Source organism: Varanus komodoensis, unplaced genomic scaffold (genome assembly GCF_004798865.1).
Source record: "Varanus komodoensis strain SLA01 unplaced genomic scaffold, ASM479886v1 scaffold4, whole genome shotgun sequence".
NCBI lineage: Eukaryota > Metazoa > Chordata > Lepidosauria > Squamata > Varanidae > Varanus > Varanus komodoensis.
Window position 1 is genome coordinate 34544770 of NW_025335941.1, and position 22048 is coordinate 34566817.

Here is a 22048-nt window from a genome sequence, read left to right on the forward strand (position 1 = left end):
TCTTTTCACAAGCAATAGTTGATTCAGACAACAGCAGCCTCTCTCTCTCTCTCTCTCTCTCTCTCTCTGAACTCTCCTTTAATATGATTAATATCAGCTCCATGGACTTTAAATCATTTAATACCCAAGTGAATTCCAGCACAGGATTTGGTTAAGAATTTATAGGATTTTGCTGTGAAATAGACACAGTGACCCAACTGGCCACCATGTTGGGCAGGTATAGAAGAAAAATTATCCCCGGTTCCACCATGATTGTTGTTAACTTACAAAAGAAGGAAAGGCTGGAAGGCAAACAGGAACATTATATTCTAGGTGCTGCACAAGATTAGATCATTTAAAATATTAAAATATTAATGTTTGGCATTCCAGTAGTCTCCTGGGAAAGGCCTTTTCTGTTCTGAAACCCTCATTGCGCAATGCCCCTGCAAGGGAAGCTTATCTCCAGCAATTATGATGTCTTTTTGGATCCAAGCCCCTTTTCTTGTGCCTGGTCCTCTTAGAACATGATCCTATCACCCCTGCTCTTGAGCCATGCAAGCTTCCACACTCAAAAGCTTCAATGACAAATGCAGTGATGGCAATCTTCACTGTTGCAATTGCTACATTCCATCTAGAATGACATTGAAGTCAGCCTTCTACCATCCTCAGAGCCTGACATGTCCCCTTTCCCCCTCTCTGGTACTGGTTTTGCAATCTCAGAGAGGTAGCCAGCATGGTGTACATTGGCAATGTATACCAGTTGGTGAGGAACTTCGACAGGAGAATGCTGTTGCACTTGTATCTTGCTCATGGCATCCAGCTGGTGCGCTACTATGCTGGACTAGATGTACCACTTGTCTGAATCAGGGTGTTTCTTCATACATTCCTATGCAGTTGTGGGTCTTTTCCCAGCAACGGTGAGAGAGTTGGGCTGGAGGCTCAGCCTTGGAATCCTAGCATCAAGGTCATAGGACCTCAGCACTGAGATTCTGAGAAATCCTCTTGGAGATACTGGATGGCTCAGTGTTGTTGCATGAGGTTTGTGGCTCTGTTGGCATTTCAGGATAGGTTGTTTAACTCCGTGTCCATTACTTTATCCACTACAGCACACCAATAGGGATGAGTGATAAATACATTTCAGCTCCATTTTGATCAGGACTGACCAAAATTTTCCAAAGATCTCCATATATGACACAAAAACCTCTTCTACTGTTCACTTCACTTTTTCAGAAGAGTTTACCAGATTGAGTTTTGAGTGACAGGAATGTGACAAACAGCAAAGCTCACCTATCTGTAGATATCAGTAACTGCATAACTGGATTTAATAATCAGTCTTCCTCTCATCCTTTCTAGTCACTATAGTTGGTATGTATTTCTCTGACCTTTCAAAAGAAAAATATATATTTTTTGCTTGAATTACTTTTTTCAATATGAAGTGCAAGTATTCACAACATACTACATCTTTTCAGCTAGATTTGCAGCCATCAATAGCAATGTGCAAATTAAGCAATAGGTCTTGACAAGCTGCAAATAAAAATCTGTCCAAGATAATCCAACCAGAGTGAAGCTTCAAGATGTGCAATAATTATAACTACTAGATGAGTCAGTTTCTGATTGATTATACAAGTATTGACTTGCTTTGCATTTATTTTTAATAAAGTGTTGTATGAATGTGAATGTGATAGATTTATTCTAAAATATTTGGACTTCTGATCTCAAATTTGGTTTCAGAGATTCAAAATGAAAAGGGAATTGAGATTAAAAAAACCATAGTCTAGAGTTGTATTTTCCCTGTTACAGTGAATTCCTTATACATATATTATTCCCAATATACGTGTTTATGGTCTAATTTCTTCTGTGGTCCATATTGTTGTAACCCTTAGAGATGTGGTAACCCTTAGATTGCATGCAACATGTAGCTAGGAATGAATACATGTTGTTGTTAGTCGCGAAGTCGTGTCCAACCCACCACAACCCCATGGACAACATTCCTCCAGGCCTTCCTGTCCTCCACCATCCCCCAGAGTCCACTTAAGCTCACGCTGACTGCTTCAGTGACTCCATCTAGCCACCTCATCCTCTGCCGTCCCCTTCTTCTTTTGCCATCTATTGTTCCCAGCATTAGGCTCTTCTCCAGGGAGTACTTCCTTCTCATTAGGTGGCCAAAGTATCATCTTCAGTATCTGGCCTTCTAAAGAGCAGTCAGGATTGATGTCCTCTAGGACTGACTGGTTTGATCACCTTGCAGTCCAAGGGACTCGCAGGAGTCTCCGCCAGCACCACAATTCAAAGGCTTCAATTCTTCAGCGCTCAGCCTTCCTTATGGTCCAACTTTCACAGTCATACATTGCATCTGGGAAAACCATATACACACTTTTGTTGGCAGGGTGACGTCTCTGCTTTTTAGTATGCTGTCTAGATTTGACATAGCTTTCCTTCCAAGGAGCAAGCATCTTTTAATTTCTTGGCTGCAGTCCCCATCTGTAGTGACCTTGGGACCCAGGAAAAGAAAATCTGTCACTACCTCCATTTCTTCCCCATCTATTTGCCAGGAAGTGAGAGGACCGGATGCCATGATCTTAGTTTTCTCAGTGTTGAGTTTCAAGCCAACTTTTGCGCTCTCCTCCTTCACCCGCATCAAGAGGCTCTTTAGTTCCTCTTCACTTTCCTTACTGCTCATTAGGTGGCCAAAGTATTTGCTGCATCAAAATTGCTGGGTTTGGAGTGTGTCCCTTGTGTGTGTGTGTGCATGCGTGCATGCATGTGTGTGTGTGTGAATGAGGAGGAGGAGGAGGAGGAGTAAACAGATGAAATAGAGATAATGAATAGTCATTCATCAGAAGAGAGAAAGAGAAAGATGAGGGAAAAGAGGAATGTCTCAACTCACTTTTTTCTTTGAGTCTATTCACTCTTGGCTTTGGCCTGCTCACTACTAGCATTGTATAGCTTTCAGCTACCCATTTAGGAATGAAATTCAGGCCTATAAAAATTGCAAACTTATTGTAGGGTAAACTTGGATTGGATAAACATACACACAACCCAAACAATCACATCCAGACAATGGATGCAGCAAGTTCTAAAAATTGTAAGACACTCATTTAAAATTAAATTAGTGAATAATAGTGAATGATAATATAGGTAATTCACAGAGATCAAGCTTGCTTCATGTATAACTTACAAATAGAAGAATGAATGAACAGTATTTATAATCAATGTATTTGTCCTAAAAGAGCATTTCAATCACTTTCTGTAAGTGTTGTTTATATAGAAATGAACAAAGGCAAACTGATTTGTGTTCTATGGGCCTGTCCACATGCTCATGGAAAGTTTGCCACAAATCCATTATAGCAATTCATAGTTCTCTCAGAAGTGGCTTTCAATTACGATCTGGCAGATGAAGGGAGAATAATAATCGTGCAGTGGTGAAGACAGCAATGCCATCTAAAGAACCATCTCCTTCAGTGCGTATCTGCTTGCCTGGTGAGATCAGCCTCTGAGGCTCTGCCATCAACAGGCTACCGACTTTTTCTGTGTGCACTGAGAATTTAAGGCGCTTCAAAAGTAGGGTCTGCCTAACCTCATTATCTTTCACTTGAAATACGGAGCAGTTTTAAAATGAATTTTTAACATTGTTTAATTATGATAATTGCCTAGAAAAGCATTTAAATGATTCAAGCAAATAAATACCTAGCATGAGGGGGATATCTGGATTGGTCTTTTTCACTCTCCTCTTTTAATTACTTTCTGGATGGAAATGTGGTTTTGAGTACAAGTTGTAAAACTAGTGCTCTATTGTAAAGGCCACACACATTTCTCTGAGCATTCTCACTTAATATGTGAAATAAAACATTTCTTCCAAAAGAAATTCCACAGGGAATAAACATTTTGAGAAATCTCATGGCTTTGGTTTGAGTTTCTTGTATGGGACACCTAGGAGGTAGTGAGAAGCATATGACTGTCTTGTATGTCATCATACAATGATCTTTCTAGTTTCCACACTTCAGGGGTAGGCAACATGGGGTAATTCCTCCTGTAGGGCTTTATGAAATCAGGAAGGACAAGCATCTTGGGAGGATGCAGAGTGATGACAGATATGTAATAGAGAGATTACACATGCCACGGCTGCCTCACAGTGATTAGGTAAGCTTGATATCACAGTGAGTTGATATGCCTGACCTACCCATCACAGGGTTGTCAGGAGAATAAAATGGAGATTATGTAAGTTGCCTTGGGTACCTTGCAAGAAAAAAGGTGCTGCATTAATGAAACAATACATGGATAAATAAATGCCTCACCAAAATAAAACCCCATACCCTTAGATAGAAGCAGAACAATGTAAGCCACTTCCACAGCTGTTCCTACTTGCAGTGCAGGCACTGATGCAGAACATCCATTGCCTCACCTGGATGTGATGGAAGGGTAAAGTGTCGTGATGACCCACCTCGGGCACAGCTCCACATAACCTCAAATGGTGATGACATTTGAAAATATCAGATGTTGACATTGCAGGCACTGGGAAACCCTTGTAAGCTACACTGGTCACTTATAGTTCTAAATAGATTTTAAAAAGTATTTCTTCTTAAAGTCAAGATATGAGGGCAAATGGTCTTGATCAGGGTGCATGCGTGGTTTCCTCGTGTTTCTTATTGCTAGTTTTTGCAGGTGGGAGGGTTTCTATTGCAACTTTTTTCTGATTTTCTAAAGTGGCACTATTGAAATATTGTAGCAATCATGGGGTATGATCGCCTGTGTGTTGTCATTGAACAGAAACCCAACATCTTGATTATTTTAAAATATTTCATCCCTCCCAGTCATTTATCCCCCTTGGTGATGCATGGCTGGGTTGCTTTGCAACCACAAACAGCTAGGGATGTCAGAGAAATATACACTACTGAATGTCCAGTGTACTTAATTTCCAACTTGAGTGGATCTCACAGTGGTCCAGCTTTTTCTAAATCATTCAGATTCTGTGGACTTGCAGCACAATCTTCTCACTTTTGGGGAATTTACATTTGCACATGTGCAAACTAGCATCAGTACAATAATGAAAATTAAAGGAAGTAGAATAAAATTCTGGTTAAGAATGTGATTTGTTCAATGAACAGGTCATTTTAAAAAGATCATGGCAGCATATGAAGTATATCAGAATGGATTAAATAAAAATAATTTCTTCCTTCCCTTGATGTTTAATGTGTGTACTTGCTAGTCAATCTGGCTTAACTTGTGAAAATTAAGCTTTTAAAAATCAAAATGACTGAGATCCAGAAAAATATAATGCAAACAACGGTGGGGAGGGACACCATGAAGAAGGTAAAAGCTAGAAGGAAACTTCAGAGGGAAACAAGAACCAAGTCAAAGAGGCCCCAGAGTCCCATTATATTCATGGAGGGAGCTGATATTATTTTTGCTCCAGTCAAAACTGGGGCACAGCTAAATTCACTGCCACTAGAGATTTTCTTCCTTTGGTTTTACCACAAAAAGGAAAACCATCTTTCCCCAAGGAGATGAGGCTTGAGATGACTAACAATAATAAGGTCCAAACTGTAAAATACAAATTAAATATTTATGGAACAAAATAGTAAAAAGAATTTATAAAGCACAACAAACAAAACCAAGTAGAAACAGCACTTGGGGCAGTGCCCCAGCTTGCATGCAAATCGTCTTCTTGAATAAATTTGGATGGGCTTGCTAGTGGAAGGACAGGGCAGAGGAAACCAACCTAGCTTCCCTGAGCAGGGAGCTCCAAAGCCTTGGAACAGCCACCAAGAAAGTCCCCTCTCTTTCAGCTGAAGTTCCAATTACTGGAAATAGGTGGGATGGCAACGATGACAACAGCAACAACAAAGATGACAACCCTCCTGCTGGCAGCTGGCTTCACTGATTTTTCTCTTTTGTCAGATTGGCCCTGTGTAGTGCACCTTCCTTTGTGGTAATGCAGTGGGGAGGGGGGCAGAGTGTGGCAGTTGCTTCTTACTTTGGCTTTGGTCACATAATTAAGTGAACATTGAAACCTGTTGCAATGTACAGTTGCTACTTGCTAGATCAAAATAACCATTACTGGGGAAAACCAATAATACTTATCTTTTTCATCTGGAATGATCCTTTTAAAAATGCAATAAGTACTAATGGTTGTAAAAATGGGTATTTCAAACATCAGTGTTTTTGCAGTTTTCAATATCTCATACTACAAGGCCCTTCACTTCTTTCTTGTGGACATCCAGAACTGTACTGTGTTATTTAGCACAACTATCTTTCATCATAAGGTGCAGGAAATGTTGCCTAAAATAATGTTTTTAAGTGTTTTTTTAAATGGTCTTTTTTCAAGAGAGTTCTTTTGGTTTCTAATGAAGCAGTCCAACAATCTTTATTTCAGTGACTTCTGATAGGAGAACAATCATAGATAATGGGTTCTAAGAAATGGATTAAATATTGATATTGAGATATGACAAACTTGACCCATTGCAATCAAGCAGAATGTTTTCAATCTTATCATGGTTTGTGTTCTGATCAGATATGACCAGAGCAACACCAGAGATCATTTGAGATGAGAATCATAAGGGTCATCGGAGAGAACACCCAGGAGGGTCATTTGGTGATGAAGTTTTTCAAAATGAACACATACATATCTGTATGTGAAATGAACACATACATATGGCCTGGGTATCTGGTTCAGGACTGTTCACACCTGGAGGGGAGGGGAGGGGAGGGGAGGGTGGTCGCTTTGGTTTACCGAGCCTCCATCTCTCTTACAGGACTTCCAGTCCCTTTGAGACCAGGGCTGGAGTGCCTCTACTTGGTGTTGGGTGACCGAGACAGATTGGGGATTCTGTTGGTGTACCATGCACCCTTCTGCCCAACAGTCTCCCTGCCTGAGCTGATGGAGATCGTCTCAGACCTGGTGTTGAGGACCCCCAGGATGTTGGTCCTGGGGGACTTCAATCTCCATGCTGAGACTGGTCTGACCGGGGCAGCTCAGGACTTCATGGCCTCCATGACGCCCATGGGGCTGTCTCAACATGTCACCGGCCCAACCCATGAACGTGGACACACTCTGGACCTGGTTTTCTCGACGGGGCAGGAAGAGGGTGGTCTGAGGGTGAGGAATTTATGTTTGACTCCCCTGTCATGGTCAGATCACTTCCTGGTGAGGTTTGTGCTTGAGAGCGACCTCTCCTTCTGCAAGGGTGTGGACCCAATTGTGTGGGTCTGCCTCCGGAGCCAGATGGATCCGGATGGATTCCTGAAGGGCCCTGGGGGAGTTTCCGGCTGACAAGACTGGTGCTCCTGTCGAGGCTCTGGTCGAACTGTGGAACGGGGAGATGGCCAGGGCTGTGGACACGATCGCTCCTAAGTGTCCTCTCCCACCGGGCAGAGCCCACTCTTCCCCTTGGTATACACCTGAATTGCGGGCGATGAAGCAGGTTGGGAGATGGCTAGAGCGTAGGTGGAGGAGATCACGGGATGAATCTGACTGAACACACTTGAGAGCCCATTATCAGGCCTGTGCTGTGGCAGTGAGGGTGGCGAAAAAGAGTTTCTTTTCTGTTTCCATTGCCTCCTCAAAATGCCGTCTGGTGGAGCTTTTTCGAGTGGTGCAAGGCCTGGTTTGTCCAGGTCCTAAGAAAGATCTGGTTCCACCTTCAAAGGCCCACAGTGATGGCTTTGCCATGCATTTCAGGGAGAAAATCGCTCAGATTTGTCATGAGCTAGACTCCACTAGTGAATCAGAGGTTTCTGGGGAGACACCAGTGCTGCCGTCTGGTCCGAAATTAATGGAGAAATTTCAGTTATTGTGGCCTGATGATGTGGACAAGGTGCTTGGACGAGTATGTCCCACCACTTGCCTATTGGACCCTTGCCCGTCTTGGTTAATAAATAATTCCAAGCACGGGATTGGGATCTGGATCTTGGAAGTGGTTAACGCTTCTCTGAGGAAGGGTCGGGTGCCTGCCCCTTTAAAGGAGGCGGTAGTCTGACCAGTCCTGAAGAAAGTGTCACTGGATCCAGAGATGGCCACTAATTATAGACCAGTGGCCAACATCCTGTTTTTGGGCAAGGTGTTAGAGCAGGTGGTGGCGGGACAACTCCAAGGTCTCTTGAATGAAACTGATTATCTGGACCCATTTCAGTCCGGCTTCAGACCCGGGTACAGTATTGAATCTGCCTTGGTCGCCCGGTACAATGACCTGTGCAGGGAGAAGGACAGGGGGAGTGCGTCCCTGTTGGTTCTCCTGGACCTCTCGGCGGCTTTTGATACCATCGACCATGGTATCCTTCTGGATAGGCTAGTGGGATTGGGGGTCAGAGGCACTGCTTTGCAGTGGTTCAGCTCCTATCTCAATGGCCGATTCCAGAAGGTGATGCTGGGGGACTATGGCTCTGCACCATGGCAGCTATGCCATGGAGTACCGCAGGGGTCCATTTTGTCCCCTTTGCTGTTTAACATCTACATGAAACCGTTGGGAGAGGTCATCAGGAGGTGTGGGCTGTGGAATCATCAGTATGCTGATGATACCCAGCTCTACCTCTCGTTTTCCACCAATTCAGGTGAGGCAGTGGCTGTACTGAACCGGTGCCTGGCCGAGGTAATGGGCTGGATGAGGGCCAATAAACTGAAGCTCAATCCAGACAAGACAGAGGTCCTGTTGATTGGCGAATCGGGCTTCGGAGAGGGTGAATTGAACTTAGTCCTGAATGGGGTTGCACTCTGTCTTAGGGACATGGTCCGCAGCCTGGGAGTGCTCCTCGACCCAGAACTTTCATTGGAAGCTCAGGTGACAGCAGTGGCGAGGAGCGCTTTCCTTCAGCTTCGGCTGATCCATCAGCTGCGCCCCTACTTGGAGTACGACTGCCTGGCGACAGTGACACATGTGCTGGTGACTTCCCGCCTTGACTTCTGTAACGTGCTCTACGTGGGGCTACCCTTGAAGATGGTCTGGATACTTCAATTGGTTCAAAATGCCAGGCTGCTGACGGGGACTGGGCATTATGTTCACATGACTCCAGTCCTCCATCAGCTTCACTGGCTTCCCAATGAAGTCCGGGCCCAATTCATGGTGTTGATGATGACCTATAAAGCCCAAAACGGCTTGGGTCCTGGTTACCTGAAGGAGCGCTTATGTCCATATATGCCCGCCTGCCCCTTGAGATCTGCGGGAGAGGCCCTTCTCCGGGAACCCTCCATGAAAGAAATTAGGAGGGTAGGTACTCAGAGGAGGGCTTTCTCTGCGGTGGCACCCAATCTATGGAATGTGCTCCTCAGAGTGGTCCACCTGGCGCCGTCGTTATTTGTTTTTCGGTGCCAGGCGAAGACCTTTTTACTTAAACGTCATTTTAATTGTTAATATTATTTGCTTATTTTATCTGGCCAGGGCGACTTATTTTATATTGTTAATTTGTTTTATATTTTTAATGTATTATATTTTAATTTATGTTGTGAGCCGCCCCGAGGCTTCGGTGAATGGGGCGGCATAGAAATGTTTTAAATAAATAAAATACATTGACAGGCTTTCTACAGCACACTAAGCCATGGTGGCTACAAAGCCACATGGCTTAACATGTTGTCCAAACCTGCCACAATACCCAAGTGGCTTATAAGTCATACCTTATTAGTCAACCCAATAAGTAATGGATTGTTGTAGGATTGTTTAAGCACTGCCTGGCTTGTGTCATCTGAACCCATATATCACAAAAAGCCATTGACAAACAAAAAACCCTACACAGCTGCTAGGCCAAAATGGCCAAAAGTCAGATTACTGTAGCAAAGTGGCAAATGGATGACACCATTGCCAAGCAGTATGAAAGAATTGTAGTTTGGCTAAGTAGCCTGGAAAAGGCTTCCCCTCCCACTGCCACAACTGTGAGTAATTTCAGGCTGACCATGATTTGTCTTGAGAGAGGGAGAGGGAGGGAAGGACAGGAAGAGGGAGATTGGAAAAGCAGGCTCTCAAGCTCTTCTTCATGAACTCAATGGGAGAATCCATGAAATACCCCTCCAAAGACCTTCAGAAGTACCCCAGAGAGCTATCCATGGTTCTTTCTTTACTTAAACACAACAAAAACATTGCACCCCTTCACAAAAAACAAAACAAAACAAAATGGTGTACTCTCTATATCCCCCATCTCAAAATCCCCTGTTCATGTAATCAAAGCAGGCAGAAATAAAAACCAGAAGACCCTGTGGTTAGTCCTGGTCCTGATGCTTTAGGCCTATCAGTCCCAAAATGAGCAGTTCATCACCCTCTCCAGGGCCTGGCATAGGATACAAGTAAATAATTCCCTTCTTGCTGCCTTGCAAGACCTGTCAAATTTGTCAAGTCAGGAATAGACAATTCCTTGCAAAGCTAGAATGTGGTTTGCAGAATGCTTCCATTCCACTGGCTGCTTGTGCACCCACATTGAGGACCCCAGACAGGCTAGCCTTTGCTTGTTTTTGTTTTATGCCACTATTCATGGCCATGAAAACAATCTGGATTGTTCATTTAAAATAAATTTCTTCTACCTTGCACACTTCAGAATCCAACAGGATACTTGTTTTCTTGTCTTTTCAATTAAATCGCACAGATGGAGCCCCACCAACCTGCTACCTTCCATAAATTAGTCTTTGCACCAATTTCAGGGCCTCCCTTAGAAAGTATGAAATCTCCCTTGTGAGACTAGTGGATTTTGCTTTTGCCATGGAATTGTCAGGAGTGTCCTTATTTATTTTATTTATTTATATTGTGATTTATATCCTGCCTTTTTCCTACAAAGGGCTCAAGACAGCTTACATAATCTCTCCTCCGTCTTATCCCCACAACAACAACCCTGTGAGGTAGGTTGGGCTGAGAGTCTGTGACTGGCCCAAAGTCACCCAGTTGGCTCCATGGCTGAGCGGGGACTAGAGCCCAGATCCTCTGAGTCCCAGTCCCATGCTCTTAACCACTGCACCACACTGGCTCTGTTCTTTTGGATTCCACCCACAGGATTGTTAGTTTGTCCCTTCCTTGGAGTGAAAGAGATGGAATCCCCTTCAGACAAATGCTTTGAACATTTTGTGAACATTTTTCAGTGACCTATATGCATTCCCCAAATGCATGAGGCACTGCAGACGGTCCACCCCCACACCCCCACCCACAACCACATCCCACTTAGTGCTCCAATCACTCCAGCAAGCAAGATTTGCAGATATGTATTGTGCGGCCTATCTGTTCACTAAATGGCATGAGGTAAGGGATGATTGTGAATAAGCAAATGCTCACTGATTAGATGAAGTCATTATAGCTCATGCTCTCTTAAGGAGAAGTCAAAGACAAACTTCCTTAGTGAAGATTTAGGAATGAGCACAGGGAAGGAAAAAGAAACCAGCCCTCAGCTACAGAAAGAAATAGGGCAAGAAAGGAATAGTAATGAAGGATACTTTCATGAAATAAATAAGTCTTTCTGGGTATCTGATCTATCAAATATATTGTGTATTTGTGGTGCCCAGAGGTGCTGGAAACACAATAAAACCTTGAGGGATATAAAGAGTGAAAATAGTGAGAAAACACAACCCATTAAAGCTGCCTAGTGTTCAGAGTAAAGAAGAAAATGGATGTGGGTGTGTGAATAGACTCAATTTCTTGGAGTGCACAGCCACATGCCCAAATAAATGAATCAACCAGCGTTTCAAAAATTAAACGTTATAGAGGTCCAGGGGAGGATGAAAGAGAGATACAGGCCAGGTGCAGAACTTGCTTGCTTGCTGTGCTTGCAGGCTGAGCATGCAGTTTTGAATCTCAGACCTCTGGTCCCAAGGCCGCTGCGGAGAGCAGGTTCAAGCCTTCACCCTCCATTAGCTATCCTCTAAGCGCAAAGCTCACTTGTGTCTCCCTCCAATTAAGGAAAGACTGATTCCTACTGGAAATACTCATGGCAATTTCACCTGCCAATGCTGCAGAATCAGTCAGAGCCAGATTTTGAGGCAATTTGAATAGAACCTATTTGGCAGAAACAAAACTTGCTTGTGCTCACTTGGTGGAACATTTTCCCCTTTTGATAAAAATGCTGAGAGAACTGAAAGCCTTTGTTTCAGATGAAAAGAAAGGTTACATTATTCAGCATAAGAGCGAGCAAACAAGCAAACCAGCACACACACACAAACATTGCCCCCCCCCGCAAAAAGTGCACTCCATCCTCAGAGATGGATGATGTAATTGCTGATAGATGGAATATCATAATATATCCTTAAAAGCCACAGGGATGCTTAACAGAATTAATTGGTTTACAAGTTTCTGTAAGTATGTTTTTGAGTTTCATGTGTCCTCTGAGCCATATGTATAAACTGATTGCCTCTGTGCAATCACTAGACCACCTACTATGGAAAAATAATGTTTTTCAAAGAGAAAACAGAAAAGCTGAATAGAGAGGGGTTGTTTTTTGTTTTGATTTTGGAATAGCAATTCTAACAGGATGTTATCTCTGTAATGCCTATGTAATCTCCTACTAAATTCCTCTCTAGGGCTACAACCCTTTGCATGTTTGCTCATGTGGAAACCCCATGAAATGCATTGTGACTTAGCAAGTATGTGCAGGATCAAACTGTAAGTTACACAGCTCCTGATCTTTATTTTTAGCTTCTTACGTATACTGCTGTATATTAAACATGCACCATTCTAAAATGATTCAGTAAATTATCTTCCCAAATCTGGTTGAAAACTGTTGTAGTCACCTTGCCACCGTGAAAAACATTTTTCACCACTTTTGCTGGTTCAGGTTTGCACTGGGTGTTTAAAATATAGTAAATCCCCCAGACTCTTACATATATTCCTTCAGAGCTGAGAGATCAATTGGCTTTTGTGCCAAATCTGAATGGTTCATTTGCACTAATTACTTCAGTGCCAAGTTAGCTTATCAAAATGGAGAGTTAGATATGCCCTCTTTTATAGTGGCATATGCACAAATGAACAGTGCATGTGAAATGGAAATTCTTAAGAGAAATGCAATATCCTATCCCAGGACAGAGGATTGACTGGATCATCCTTGTGGGTTACTTTCTAGCTCTAATCCTGATTCAGAATTGATTCTATGATAACCCAAATCCAATTTAGAGGTGTAATAGAACATGTAAATATGACACAGTCATATCCCCTCATCTGAAGTGGTTGTATATAAAGCATACCTTAAAGATGTCCATACATTTCCAAAGATGTTTTATCTAATGTTTACGCTAAAGCCCAATTACTGCTCTTCCTTTCTGTCTTGTACAATCCTTTGAAGTACATGAAAACTGTCAACATATGCCACTTTAATCATGTTAAACAGACCCAGTTCTTTCCCTCATCTTAACTATGTTCCACAGCTTTTATCATGTTTATAGCTGTTTTTCAAACCCTTTCAGATTTCCGCATACCTTTCTCAGATACTAGCTTCAAAAATGTAAATGAACTGATACTGGTAGAAAGCCAAGTGCTTGTATCTCCTCCAAAATCTTAACTATGAAGTTATTGTTATTACAATCTAGCCCTCCCCTCTCCAACTGCATCCCCCAGCTCCACATATACCATACACCTTAGCTATAAATTCCCATTAGTTATAAAAATATCTATGCACAAATCCACAATTCTGTTTCATGTAAGATGCATGCCAGTGCACAGAAAAATGCATGCAATTGCATGAGATCCAGTGTAGGGGGTGGTTATCTTCTGAAGCGAGGAAATGGATGTGTAGGGTCTGCCAAATGGGCAGCAGGGAGGGGACAGAGGTGGATCCACAGCAAAGCAGATGAGTTAGGGAGGCCAACTCAGCAAGAACAGCACAGAAATCAGAAGAACTGAAAAAAAGTGTGTGTTATTCATCCTGCCTTGCAAGGCTTTTGCTGTCAGAACATAGGATGGATGGGGACTCCAAGATGTCAGCCATTCTTATAGCAAGCATCAGTCCTGTATGATTGTTTTCTAAATCAACAGTCCACAGTACGACTCAGTAAGAATAATCAGAAAGAACAACTGACAGAAAGAACAACTGACTGACAGTCAATGCAACACCCAGAAAAACTTTCATATATGGAAAAGCACACTTTCATTTCTGTGAATTTTATACTAGCTTATTGGAATTTCTCTCCTCTGTCATAATTATGATGACTTAAATGGTTTTTATGTCAGTCTCTAAAATCACTGAACTTACCAGAAATGTTGACTAACTGGTGTCACCAGACAAAGTTATGCAAACATTTCTGAAATACCTTCCAGAATTTGAAGGGACAAGGAAGGATTCCACTGCTTCAGTTCTGACTATGAAGAACCAAGGAACATCCAGTAAATGAAATGGAGGAAGGCTAAAGTTAGCAAAAGAGAAATGTTTACTATGGAAATACTAAGCGACAAGGGAACAGTAGCAAAATACTTTCACTTACTTTCTGGGTGGAAATTCTTAAAACTTCTGCTAAATTTGCAGTTTACTTGGGATGCAAATTGTATGGATACAAAATGAATACCTTGGGCATAACCCAGCATTCGTGAGCAGCTGTGGAGTAATTTACAGGAGCCTAATCTAAGATAAAGTGTGGGCAAAATGGTCCTATTTAACTGTGCTAATGTGTTACTGCTCTTGAATGGAAGGCTGCTTATTAGAGAGTGAGCTGAATTGCACCTTGAAACATTCTTTGGATTGGTAGAATGGCAGGTTGGAATTTTCTTTAAGGCAGTAGCTGATGGCAGCTGCAGATGTATCACTGTGTAGTAGGCACAGGACTGTGTCCCTTTGGTGATTATTGGTGAAAAAGCTAGTATACAACTGCTGACAAATTCCCACTGGTCTTCCACCATTGCCATCATGGCGTTAAAAGGAGAAGGAAGGAAGGAAGGAAGGAAGGAAGGAAGGAAGGAAGGAAGGAAGGAAGGAAGGAGGAAGGTGTGATGGTTTGACAACTAGCTTTTTTTCCCAGTAAGAAAGCCAGCTTGCTGTATATATTTTTTACCATTATTTCCCCTATTTTATTCATTTATAGCTAGGCACAGGCTCACCTGAAACATGCTTTCACCTAGCACAAATACTGTTATGCTCAAAGTAAAAGAAAAGGAAGGAGTCATTTTGCTGTGCCACATCATGGTAAAAGGAATAAAAGTGTAGCTTTTCCTCCCCTTCCAAGTTTGGATTTTTTTTTTTTTTCATTCTACCTCCAAATAGTCCTGATGAAAACGAAAAAGATGGACTGAACCTGAATATTAACAAAACAAGATCATGACCACAGAAGAATTACAGGATTTTACTATCAACAATCAAGAAATTAAAATTGTGAAAGCTTTTTCACACCCTAGTTCAATCATAACTCAAATGGAGACTGCAACCAAGGAATCAGAAGACTGAGACTTGGAAAGGTAGAAATGAAGGGACTAGAAAAGAGTGTATGGATGTGACACTGGAGACCAAGGCCAAGATTATCCCCACTATTTTATTCCCCATCACTCTGTATGTATATGAAAGCTGAACAGGGAGGAAAGCTGACAGGAAGAAAATGGATGCTTTCAACAAATGATATTGGAGAGAAACTGAATATCCTGGCATGACAGAAAAAGGAACTAATGGGTCCTGGATCAAATGAAGTCAGAATTTTCCCTAGAAGCAAAAAATAACAAAACTGAAGCATCATGAAAAGGCAAGACTCACTGGAGAAGGCAATACTGCTAGGGAAAGTCAAAGCAGAAGAAGAACTGGGACAGCAAATAAGAGATGGAATTACTCCTTAAAGGAAGCCACAGTCACAAATTTACAAGAACTGAGCAGTTCTGGGAAAGACAGGGTAGTTTGGAAGACATTCATTCACAGGGTCTCCATAAATTTCCCTTCTGAGAGCTGTGAATGGTATACAAAAGCAGGAAATAAATAAATAAAATCAGAAATTATTTGTCAGCACATAATAACATCATATCCCTCCATTAATATGTACCCTGTGAGTGGGGTTGCTAATGCATTTTTCAAGAGGCCTACCTATAATGCCCTTGTCTGAACATTTTAACAAATACTGGTGGTTATTTTCTCCTCCTCAGGGCAGGGCTGAGAGGAAGGCAACTTTCTGGAGGCATGGTCTTTAATTTCCAAAAATCTCTGCCAGAATGGCCAATTGTTAAGGATGCTGGGAGTTGAAATGCAAAACATTGTAGGGTGAACTGGTAGCAGACCTATGCTTTGGCTGGGATGTGAAGGCAATGCAAAAGGGATATGGACTAAGAAACAGGTAGAAAAAGAAGGCTAATGAAGGTGGAGGAAGAAGTGTATTGCCTTTACTTGTTGCTTGGCTTGTAAACTAAAAACAAACTGATGAGATGAGGTGCAGACACCAACCAAGGATTCACAACTTTGGGAAAGAAAACATGAGTCTGGGCAAAAGTGTAAAATGATGGTGTATCCCGGCAGTTATAGATCAGGGTATGGAAGATATTACAAAAGAAGGAGAGGATAAGTCTGAGAAGAGAGCTTCCAGGCTGAAAATGATTGCTTTATTTGATTGAATCAATACAAAAAGGAGCAGTTCTGGTGAATGACTGGAGTCTTCTTGGAGTTACTTTACACTGAGATTGTCTCCTTTTTTAGGATGTTGAATGCAAAAATGTGTGGGGCACATTTTTCATGTGTACCTTTGATTTCATGTGTACCTTTGAATGCAGGCTTATAATTATAATGGGTGCTAATGATTTGATACTTCAGTAGTATGTATCATGGTGATTTTGGGGGTCAGTCGTCTGTCTCTCAGGGCTCTCTTATCCAATGCAGTAGATGCAGCATGTAACTTGACTAGATTGTAACTGAGGAATAACTCAATATAATTGAGGGTATTTATAGGACCTGTGCCTGCTGGATAAACAACAGGAGATGTTCCTTCCATTCACAGAGGAAAACCAGCACCTACTTGCAATCCATTATGACCTTATTGATTGGTCCTGTATCACCCATGTTTTCTGAGTTAAATGGGGAGAATTTTTGAAACAAGCTACTGGGAAACACTTTGAATGGCAGGCAAAGCAAGCCTCTTTGGCAACAATGTATTTATATGTATTCATAATGTGCTATCTGAGATTTGTACAATTTCAGGAAAATTTGCCATGCTTTCATTTTATTACAAGTTAAAATTAAACATGGCCTTTTCAACTTAATTATATTTCACAATTGTTCTCGGTTTTATAAATGTCTTCAGCTTAACCTAAGAAAATGTACTCTTCCTTTCCTTACTGTCCAGTTAACTGTTTAGTATCCACTTCAGTTATCTGTTTAGTAACCATTTCAGTTAATTCTTCAATTAATGTCTTAGTAGCTCTGGAACAATAATGAAAACATTAATAATGATGAAAACTCAGAACAGTCTGCAAAACCAAAGCATTTCTCTTATGAACTGAAACTTGCTTTTCTCTCTGAGCCTGCAGCAGCACTGGGTGGCAGGATTCAAGCAAGCCACCATCTGAGGTGGGCCATGTAGGAATGGTGTGAGAAGGCACTCTGTATCGTCATGCTGGTCAGGGAAGGGGCAAAGGCAAGGAGGATATTTAAATCCAGTGCCCATCCCCAGCCAGCCTCTAGGGCCAGTGCCCCAGGAAAGGCTTGCTTACAGCAAGTTGTGTTTCCCATCAGGACTGGCTTCTGGTACAGTCCTTAGTAGGTGGGGTCTGGAGCCTACTTTATGAGTCAAGATGGGTAAATCTATCAGCTTTGCTTTCTTTGGCATATGCATTTGTGTTTTTAAATGCTGTCTCTTCCCCACATATATGAATAACTTTGCAAATTTGGTTTGCAAACTGAGATAGGATCCTTATTCATTTGCAACAGCAAAACTGAATAGATGATTTTTTTTAGCAGTTGCATCTTTCTTCCTTCCTTCCTTCCTTCCTTCCTTCCTTCCTTCCTTCCTTCCTTCCTTCTTTCTTTCTTTCTTTCTTTCTTTCTTTCTTTCTAGTGGGGCTGCCACTTTAGTGTTAAAGATGAACCATCAGTCAAGAAAAGAAAAGAAAACTATGGCAACCCTAGTTCATTCTTAACATGACTGAATTCAGGCATAGATTCTTAAGATCTAAGTGCTCAAAGTCTTGAGTCTGCCAGTTTCAGCTTTACCCACATTCAAAACTCTTAATATCAAGTTCTTTTTGTCCCAAATTTGAAAAATCGATAGGATTTGGGGTAAATTCTCCAGCTGGCAGGACATTCTCTGTGGCCTACAGGGATGCAATATGTTCAGCAGAGTACAGTTGCCAAAATTTCCTTACTAGAGGCTTTTAAGCTAAGACAGATATGTGTGAAATGATAAAGAAAAGCATAGTAATTGTCATTCATGTATTTATTTGTCACCCAATAGCATCTGTTCTCATGGAGACTTAAATTAGGCAATCTAGGAACACAACTATCATTTGAAATGGCTGCCAAACAAGCATAAATCTTTGCCCTTCTGAACCTATTATGGAGCAAGGCCTTGAACCCTTGTCCTCAGAGAATTCTTGAAGATTCTGTCTTCAAAGGATAAAGCACAAAAATTAATGGTTTAGAGAGAAGTCTTGACTATGGAAAGATATCATGACAACTGCACATCCTCTAGACCCAGTTCTCCAGAATGATCCCAGGGACCAATTGTCCTGCATCTAGAGGAGGTCATGGCACTGTTCTCAGAATCAGAGACTCAAAATGAAGTATCAGTTAGTATGGTGGCAGGGCTGCAGAACCATCCCCTCCTTTTGATTATATAGAACACTCTACCCTGTTTACTTTGCTAACCTACTTTGATATCTTAAAGAGGGAACAAGAGAAACCCCAAGAATAACAGAGAAAATGAAGCTGTCTAGAGGAGATAGGAAAATGCAGATAGTGTTTTTCTTGCATCTCTGGATGACAGCAGAGACAAGGTTGATGCAGTTCCACCCAGGACTAAGACATCTGTGGATCAGCAATGAAAATCAGTCAAAACATGTAAGGCACTTGACATAGGTTGACATGAACAATGTGCTACAGTTCAGTGAGTGCCACAGTTCAGTGATTAGACAGGGAAGAAGTAATATAACAGTTTGATTCAGGCAAATATCATGGGAACAGGACTAAGTTGGTCAATTTCTCCACTCAGAGCTCTGCACTTACTCATATTGTCCCAAATAATAGCCAGGTTGGCATCTTGGCAAAATTTAGTTCCTGCATCAGTTTGTGGATAGGAATGGCAAGGCCTGTCTCCAGTGTATATGCTGTGGATTATAGTTCCATGCCACTCTACACCCTTCTCCTTGGAGAAATATCTATGTCCCTACCTTCTTCCAATGACAAAAGAAAAACCTCTGACGTGCCCAGCATATTCCTTCTGCTAGTTAGAGAGGGCACAAATAAAAACAAAGAGAAGCACACGGGGGGAAATGGTGTGGTGTGGTGCAGAGCAGTAGACCATAGCTGGACTAATAGGCCAGTTGTGGCCAAATGCTGGGGCTGTGCTTTAAGAACCGCTGAGCCAAGGCAGTAGAGTAAGTACCTGAATTATGTGGTCATAGCCATAGCCAGTTGCTAAGGGTCAGTTGGCTGAATCACATTCTGCCATTGTAACCAGAAATTGGGATCCGTACGTTGTGTGACTTATACAGAGAAAACAGCTCATTGAATGTATCCTAAATGAGGTAGTGCAGGAGAGGAGTACATGAGGATGGTCTGTGATAGGTTTAGTGTAGAAAGAACAAGGAATGGCATATTTATCCGATTTTAAAATTTGGTAACTTCCCAAAGTTACCAAAATCTGTGTTATTGCCTTTTCCCTGCCCTAATACACCTATTGGCTTTATCTTGTTACTGCACTGTGCTGGGCAAACTGTATGGGTAAGCTTGAGTGGAATGCCAGACCCAAGTCTGAGATGAGAATAGGAGCCGAAGGAACTTCATTCTAGTGCACTATAGAATAAACTGAGACTAAGGAAATGCATGCCCAAAGCAGAGTCTCAAAGGTGGTACAGGAAAACACACATTATATACCTTATGTCACAGTTATGAATTCCCAACACAGGTTTGATACATCCATACAGCATTGAACAAACCCCCTTTGTTACTTCCTTCAAAGATTCATTTATTTCCCAAGGACTTCCTTCCCCATATATCTGCTGATTATCTTTCCACCATTCACACCATTTCTGGAGTTTCTGTAACTATTGTAATTCATAATGCATTGTGTTGCTTTCTTTGAAATTCAAACTGGTTTCAGGAGCCAGCAATTCCTTCCTTTGACCCTCCTTTCAGATTATGCTGACTTGTTACAGGAGTTTGCACAGGGTTCATTGCTCTTATACTCCCCCCTTCCTCCTGGACAGGAACTTCAATATGGCCGTCATGTTCGTACTATGTGGCCTTCCTTAGAATAACTACTTTTGGGATATTTCATTCGGTAACAATCTTGCAATTGCATTTATCAAGCAATCTCTTGGGGAACAGTTTGCGAACTTAGTTAAGGGAGAAGCTGGGGCATGTGTTGTGCCCCAGAAGAAATATAAGGGATTTGTAGGATTTCTAAAGCATTCTTTTTATCCCCTTTCATAACCTCTTATTCCCAGGATATTGAATTGTTGCATTTTACTCCTCTTTGATCCTAACAAGCCACTGCAAGGAGATTCTTTGTGAGGGGCATTTCAGGAGAGAGAAGGAAACAGAGATAGTGAGGGAAGATTCTGCCCTTTCCATCAGTTGCTAGTCAGTAGGTGTAACTGTCAGTAACTGAAACCTACAATTACTTTTGAGTACTTGCTTTCAAAGCCAGAGACAAGTTTTATTTTAAGAAATAACCTACCTTTCAGGAATGCATCACTCTTGGAATCCTTTCCTTCCATTTATTTTATTGTTTAGAGACTTATTTTAAATCACAATTTATTTGGATATTTGTCCACCCTTTCCCAATTAAATAAATCCTATGCCTTTTTCTCTAAGTTGCTCAATTATATTTACTACCTCTTTCAGGGGACAGGGCCCTAGTGTTGAGAAGAAGGAGTCATTTGTTCTTGGTGGGCACTCACAGGTTATGTCAATCTGGATTTCCAGTCAGAGAATGAAGGGGAGGAGGCAGAAGGGCCTTGGGAATGTGGGGATCCAGACTGTGAGTTGAAAAAAGCAGGGGCAATTATCTCAAGACCACTCTCCCCAAGCACTCAGGCAGGCTCTGAAAATGGCCCAGATGCACAGGTATCAGGTGTGGGCATGGGAGAGGAGCTCTCAGAGTCAGATGGATCTGGTACAACTCTTGACCCCATGGCACAGTGTTGGGAGAGGACAACAGCCAATTAGAGAAGAAGCATATAGAAAAGAGGCACGCTCAGTTCCAAACAGATCTTTCAGAAGGGATTGTGCCTAGACATATTCAAAAGGAGGGTTTCTGGAAGCAGTTGTTTAGATTGGATTCAATGAACCACTATATGCATGCTCAGAGATACATTCTGTGCTTATTGCATTTTTTTGGATATCCTCTGGTGAACATTCAGAGCTTTTGCAAAGAAATGGTCTATTGCTCTGAATGTGTAAAGGGAAGAAAACTCGGTGCACTGGACTCCAGTGCCCTGGAGTGCGCAGCTAGCTTCTGTCCTATTGGTGCTCCCAACATATAATCTTTACCTTGTGATCTGGGCTAAAAGATGCACAAAAACTGAACCCTTCCTGTGCTGCAAATTCAAAAGGGGATAAAAAGCATGGTGTACATTCTCTCCCTCTCAGCTCTTCACTTCATGCTGTACTATGAGACGATGTGAACTTACCCTACCAGATTTGTGTTCCAGGATTAGTCTAAAACATGAGTGGGAGAGCTACAAGAGGAATGCTTAATCTGTGATTTACCTTGCACTGAACGGGGGCGTTGGGTCAATGACTTTCAAGATACTTCCAGTGCTATCATTCTATATGGATGCTAGCTGGGTTTTTGCAGTGTAGAATTCCAGCAAACAGACACATCTGAGATTAGGGTTCACAATTCTGCCACTGACAGTCATGCAGCTTCAAGACAGTGGGAAAACAGAACTAACTCTAGCATAGGATATCATAGATTAGGCATATTGCCTAAACAGCAATTCTGTCAACAGCTGTAATTTCACAGGATTTGCAACCTTGAATGAATGTGAAAACACGTCAA